At 36.2% G+C, this 7,430-nt stretch overlaps 1 pseudogene; it reads right to left on the bottom strand.

The window, feature by feature from the left end:
• Nucleotides 1–920: 920 nt before the first annotated feature.
• LOC111986434 (receptor-like protein 46) lies at nt 921–4,278 on the bottom strand (annotated as a pseudogene).
• Between the last annotated feature and the right edge of the window lie 3,152 nt (nt 4,279–7,430).

The raw sequence follows: 7,430 nt of genomic DNA, 5'->3' as shown, positions 1-7,430 counted from the left end.
AAACACACCCGTGTTTCATAACTATGAAGAAGCCATATACCTGATCTGAGCTGGAATTCCATGACTCTAGGTCAATCAGTCGGCTTACTAATGAAGGAGAACTAGTAGTTTTGATTAGTTAGGATTTAAACTAGAGAAGGGCTTGTTTTTGATATTCAGGACGACGAAGAGAGGGGATGAAAAAGATGTGAAGTGTTAGTAGCAGGCTGAGGGCGCTGGCCATTATTGTTGTGTTTCTTTCTTCTTTGTTCTTTGTTGGATGATTATAAAACGTTAGGAATTAGGAGGAGTATGATAAAAAGAGGTTCTCAAGCTGCACCACTAAATCACGGTGTAATCGCGGTGTTCTCAAAGTCTAACCAATGAGTACGTAGCAGTAGTTTTTTGAAAATCGGTGGTAGAGAAAAGAGCGACTGAAAGTGGATGTCATTTTGGCTAGTCTGGTGTCCCTTTTCATGGAGTGAGTTTACTAAAAAATTTGACTTCTATCAGAAATTAAAGAATAAAGAGAGCAAAACGTGAAGAGCATTTTGATGTTTTGAACAATGATTAACCACTTCTGAGTAAACGACCTGTCGTTTATCTCCTGCTTCATTCACTGCTTACTGTGGTTTAGTTCTGTAACTTAATTGTTGCAAGATGCTGTAAGTCGTGCAGGGTTATTTGTTGGATATGTGAGTCTTTAGGGGAGTTAAATATCTTAGATATTTCTTCTCAGTTGCCCTCACTTCGTTCTAATTTCAGTGACACAAATAACTTCGTTCTAATTTCAGTGACACAAATAATTTATTGATACTTATTCATGGTTATTTGTTACATTGTTTAATACAAAGCATTTGCATTTCTGGGATTTAAATATTTGACTATAGAATAGACTGCATTACTTGTATGAGAGTAGAAATTTAAACTTGTTGCCATTTTCATTGGCTGCGACAATTTGTAAGTGGTTCAGGAACAAAATACCCAGCAAAATATAGAATTCTCACTACTATGAAGAAGCCAAATGAGTATCCAATCCCCACTACTTCCTCTAAGAACCATGTTTCCTTACTCTCATCCTTTGATGGTTCTATTGGTAATAACTCTACTGGATATAGCACTAGAATTTGCATTCTGCACAACCCACTATTGTTGGCAAAAAAGTTTGGATCATTCATTATGGCATTTGGCCACCAGTGGGAATCTTACCTGTGAGCTTGTTGTTACTCACATCCAAAACTGACAACTGTTGCAGCTTTGCTAGTTGTTGGAAATTTAGACCCCTTAAACAACCAGATTGCGTAGTCTAGATTAATTAGCCAAGTTGTTACTTAGTCAAATTAAGCAATTCTAGGTTAAAACAATCCAAACAATCATATCAAGATATAAAGCAGCGGAATAATAAATAACACAAGATATGATCACCCAGGAAACCACACGGTAAAAACCTGGGGAGGATTTGACCCACCGATCCTCAAGGCTAACCTGAATTCACTATGAAAGAATTGAAGTTCGTACAAAAGGACTACAAGCTCCCCGCTCGACTTCCTAATGCTACCCACCAGTAGAACTTCCTGACACGACCACGCGCAGGTGACTACAAGCTCCCCGCTCGACTTCCTAATGCTACCCACCAGTAGAACTTCCTGACACGACCACGCGCAGGCTCCGAATCCACGGACTACTTCTTTCTTGAATTCTTCAATCAGCTACAAGCTCCCCGCTTGCTTTTCTTTTTAATCTTCAATGGCAGCAACCTTGTTGATCATCAAGATGTAGAAAATATCTCTACCTTGAAAACCCTAAGTTTATGTGAAGGAAAGCTCCTCAAGGATCTCACAAGAGATTCACATAAACCGCAAATATGAGCAACAAAGACTTAGAAAGGTTTGGGTACAAAACCCTAAAAATAAAAGGAGGCACAAGAGGCACTCTAATCTCTCTCTCAGAAGTCCCAAAAACGTTCTAGGGTTTTCCTTATATATAGGAGTGTTTTACTTGGACCCCAAGACGTTTAAATAGAGTTTGGGCTGAACTGGAACTCTGCAGAAAAATAAATCTGTACGTGGTTCGATCGATCGAGTCTAATTTTCGATCGATCGAGCCTTACAGATTTAGTCCAATAAATCTGCACTCACTCGATTCCAGTTTTACAAATAAACATACTTTGAGCAAGCCTAAACAAGACTAAACAACCTGTTTTGATCATGGTTTGCCAACAATACAAATTAGAGTTCTAAATACATAAATTCCTAAATCTTTAGAACCTAACACTAGTGATTGTGGAATTGATCCTAATAGTTTGTTATGTGACAAATCCAAACTCTCTAGACTTTCTATGTCACCAAGGCTTACTAGTATCTTTCCAAAGAGGATGTTATGTGAGACATTGAGAAGTTTTAGACTTTTCAATTTACCTAATAAAGATGGGATTTCACCAGAAAGTTGGTTCATTGAAAAGCCTAACAAAGAGTACAACTCAAGATTACGGCTTGAGAGACCATGTTTTGATTTCTTTCAATTCACTATTAGATCACTAAATTTGATTGGGATGGTGAAAGTATCAGCAATTGATGAAAATGATTTGTTTGGAATTTCAATCATACCAATCAGATTTCCAAACTTTGCAGGGATGTTGCCAATAAGATGGTTGCTTGAGAGGTCAAGAATTCAGAGTTTACTAAGGTTGGAAATACCAACAGGGATGGAACCTTGGAGGGTGGTGTTTCGTAAATTTAGCACTTAAAGGGTGGATATTTGGCTAATAAACTCTGGCAATTCACCTGTAATCTTGTTGTCATGGATATCTAGTTGTTCAAGATGGCTCATATTGGTCAGGTTTCTAGGCAAGCTGCTAGTAAACTTATTTTTTCCTAATGCAAGAATTCTAATTTCTTTGAACTTTGTTGGAATTTCTCCTGAGAATTCATTAGAAGAAAAGTCTACGTACCCGACCAATACATTGGAGCTAAAATCTGGTAAGTTGCCAACAAATTTATTGCTTGACAAGTCTAGTAATACGAGGAAAAAATATTGGAGATAGATTGAGGAATCTTCCCTGAAAAGTTGTTTCTTGCCAACATGAGAATCAAAATTCCAGTAGCATTACCAATATTGTTTGGCAATTCTCCAAAAAAGTTGCTCTAAGATAGGGAAAGAACTTCTAAATTTTGAGACTTGAAGTGACAAGGTGGAAGAGAACCTGTAAGGTTGTTATTTGACAGAATGATACTTTCAAATTCAATTTCAACAAGCCATTGTGGGAAAATTCCTTCCAGCTTGTTATCACTCAAGTCCAAAAACTGAAGAGCCTTCTGTTTAGAAATCCAAGATGGGATTTCTCCTGTAAGACGACATGACCTCATAGACAGCTGAGAGCATTCAGTTAGGCACTATCCTTGCATTGCTATTCTAAGTCAGATTATTCCCTCCGAGAAAAAGACTCTTCATGCCCTTGATATTGAACAACCAAGATGGAATTTCTCCGCTGAGCAAGTTGTTTTCCAAATGAAGTGTTTTCAACTCCGTCAATTTCTGTATGGATGATGGGATTCCACCAATCAACTTGTTGTTGCTCAAGGCCAAAGTGGTTATGTTGGATAGATTGCCAATAAATTTAGGAATCTCCATTGACAATAAATTGTTACTCAAGTCCAATTCTTCCAACTACTTCAAATCCAAAATTGAAGATGGAATTTCACCCAAAAAATTGTTGCTACGAAGATTCAAACTGCCTCAACTTTGTCATGTTCCCTATCTCCTTTGGGATATTTTCTCCAAGAGAATTTTCTTCCAGCTTCAATACCCGCAAGTTTTGAAGAGAGCCCATTTCCCCACTAAGTTGAGAGGGTATTTGATTTCCTGTCATGTCGAGCAGTATCAAGCTTCTAATGCGGAAGAGTGGTGTCAAGATGGTGGAAGTCACCACTATGCGCTCCATAGATTTGTTGGAGAAAAGGTAGTCAAGATATAGAGCAGTCACAGTCCTCGAATGAAAACGAGTACTACAAAGGACCCTGTCCCAGTGGCAAAAATCTGAGCTGGAATTCCATGTATCTAACACAGACGGGGATTTCTAATGAAGGTGAACTAGTAGCCTTGATGAGAGAGGATTTAAACTTGAGAAGGGCTTGTTTTTGATCATCAGGACAACAAAGGGAGGGGTTGAAAAAGGTTCTCGTGCCTGCACCACTAATCACGGTGTAGTAAAATTCTAACTCAATGAGTACGTAGCAGTAAAAATTGGGGGGAAAGGAAAGAAAGACTGGAAGGCATTTTGGCTAGTCTGGTCTCTCTTTTCCATGGAGTGAGTTTACTAAAAAAAATTGACTTCTAGAAGAGCTGGAACGCAAAACGTGAAGAGCATTTTGATGTTTAGAAGAAATGATTAAACACTTTAACATAAACGACTTGTCGCTGTCTTTCCTGCTCTATTCACTGTGACAAGTCACGCATCACTGCTTAGTGTCGTTTAGTTTTGTAACTTTATTTGTTTCATGGTTCATTAATTAATATGCTTATATGCGTGTCTATTTTTTATTTATTATTTGAGATAGAAATCCTAAATCTAATGTATATGTGTGAAATTTGTTAGCAATGTATTATGATCCTAGTATCCAACATGGATTAAGTATAAGTTTAACCATGTATTTATAAGCTCCTAGACACTCTCCCCTTGCAATTTGGTTTTCAAGGGTGAGTTCTACCCATGGATTTGTATTAGATCAAATGAGTTGCGGCTTTGTGGTCGGATCTCAAAGGGGGTAACCTAGAGGCTAAATTAAAATTACTAATAGATGAGTAGAGCCACCAAAAAGAGAAAAGACTACTATTGGGTCAATGTCGCTAGGGTGAGCCGTCGTGGACGTCGATTGTGGAGCGTGGTGGTATGTTATAATCCTAGTGTCCCACATGGATTAAATATAAGCTTATGGATTTGTAACACAATATGGATTAGAGTAAAACAAATTCTATTGAAAAAAAAGATCACCCAACATTAAAAGTTTTATTTTAGAATTCAACACAGTAAAATAATATAAACAACACAATAAAATAATATGTCCAACACTATAAACAACAATCACAACCATCAACACATTAAAATAGTTAAAAAAAAAAAAACCAAAAAAGAAAACTTTGGAGCTACAATAGCTTAGTTGTCAAAATTTTTAACAATGGCACTTTTGTTGTAGCATGTGTTTTTGGAATGAGGTGCTAAAAAATAACCTTTTTAGCTTTAACATTATTATTGTGAGTGCTCTTAAATTTTCTATTGTAATCTACTTTTCAAATATCTTGCTTGTAATTATTATATAAATGAAATACATGTAGAAAGTCTGGTCTTTAGTGTGCGTTTGGATACAGCTTATTTTGCTGAAAATTGAAAACATTAAAAAAATGATTTTTGCAACATTGTTCACTTTTTTAACACTGTAGCTTTGCTTAATTGCACTGTTCATGTCCCGTGAACAGTGCAAGAGGCGCTAGTCAAGGAAAAAAAAAAATTGCAGACGCAGACGTGAACATCCAAAACGCAAACCAAACAGAGCTTTAATTTGAGCCAGCTTCCATTCACACTATTTTTTTAAAACTAAACTTCCTCTTGTACTAATTTGTCAAACAAAATGAAAGAAAAGTGACTGTGAGAAATGTTGGTTAGTCACTTTTCGTGAAATAACTATTTTAATATTTTAGCAAATATATAGTTATAGGCTCAAAAATAACTCACACATCAGTCTTAATATTTTGTCCCACAAATTTAACATTGGACAGTACCCTCACCAAACCTAGCGATACCATCAATCGCTCACTCTCTGCCTCTCTCTCTCTCTCTCTCTCTCTCTCTCTCTCATCATTAATTTTTTTTTAATAAGACAACTATATTAAACTTGTTATTTTCTATAATAGTAATATATATATATATATAATATTTAAAATTTTATATACGGCAACCCGAAACACCCTTAAACAGTACATTGAAATAAATTAGAATTGAAATATTCCGTTCCAAAGGACAAACTGAAATAGGGTCCAAAACTGTGTTGGCCATGTTTGTGTTGGTGAAATGCAATGTGGGGTTTGGATGGAGCTTGTACAATTGTGGGTTGTATCCCTTAGGATTGGGTTTTTTTTCTCAAAAATATTGTTCAATCTCTCTCTCAAAGTAATTTGAAATTCAATAAGACAAATCAAGAACAAGAGTAATGAATATAGGAAAAGTAGAAATTGCAGCAGCAACATTGTGGTAGTTGGGATGGTAAGAGGAGAGAAAAAAAAAATTAAATGAAGTAAGAGGAAAGAAAGGAGAGAGGAGAGGAAAAAAAAAATTAAATGAAGTAAAAAGAAATAGAGTATTGAGTCTGATGTGTGTGCATAAAAAATATGGATAGTTAAACTAGAAAAAGTAGAGTTTTTTGAATCAATTTAGCTAAACATAAACTTTGTGTGAGGGGCATAAAGTAGTTCACAGAGCACGAACCTCATGTGCTTCTTCTTCGTGCTATAGATCATTTTATCCTAGGAGGCAGACGTCCGTGATTCTCAAAGGACCACAGATTGTGTGAGGGATGAAATCTGGCTTAAGGAGATTATGTCAAACACAAGACTTGATTTGAATCATTCATCCTTTACGCATTTGGTTTATGAGTTTTTAATTATATACATAATTCTTCTTATATATATATATATAGTATTTATTGTTTGTTTTTGTCTATCACATCTATTTGTGTTATTGCTTGTATTTAGATCTGTATGTTGTTCCTTTTAGTTAATCATAAAAGTAAATTGTTGAAATATATCCAACAAAGTCACCACTATGGGCTCCATAGATTGCATGGAGAAAAGAGAGTCAAGATATAGACCAATCACAGTCCTGGAATGAAAGCCAGAACTACAAATGACTCTTTCCCAGTTGCAACAATCTGAGCTGGAATTCCATGACTCTAACTCAAACAGTGGGCTCTCTAATGAAGCAGAATTAGAAGTTTTAATGAGAGAAGATTTAAACTGGAGAAGAGCTTGTTTTTTATCTTCAGGACAACAAAGAGAAGAGGTGAAAAAGATGATGAGAAGTGCTAGTAGGAGGCTGAGTTTGTCCATTGTTGTGTTTCCTTTTTCTTTGTTGGATGGTTATGACAAGTTTGGAGAGGTGTGATAAAATGTGGTTCACATGCTACAGTACCACTGATCATAGTGTACTGAAAGTCTAAGTTAATGGTTATGTAGCAGATGCTTTTGGAAGATCGGCTGAAAAGAAAATGAGAGACTAGAAGGCACTTTGGCTTGTCTGGTGTCACTTTTCCATGAAGTGAGGTTTACTCAAAAGAATTTGACTACTGTTATTGTATTCTTTGAATAAAACCAGAGGAAAGAGGCTGGAAGTCATATTGGTTTGTCTCTTTTCGTGAGATTAGTTTACTCAAATTTTTGATTCTTTCCTCCCCCCCCCCCCC

The sequence above is a fragment of the Quercus suber genome, unplaced genomic scaffold (genome assembly GCF_002906115.3).
Source record: "Quercus suber isolate HL8 unplaced genomic scaffold, Cork oak 2.0 scaffold_115, whole genome shotgun sequence".
In the NCBI taxonomy this organism is placed as follows: Eukaryota; Viridiplantae; Streptophyta; class Magnoliopsida; order Fagales; family Fagaceae; genus Quercus; species Quercus suber.
The sequence above is the reverse complement of the archived record's forward strand: the minus strand, read 5'-3'. Positions and strand labels throughout refer to the sequence as shown.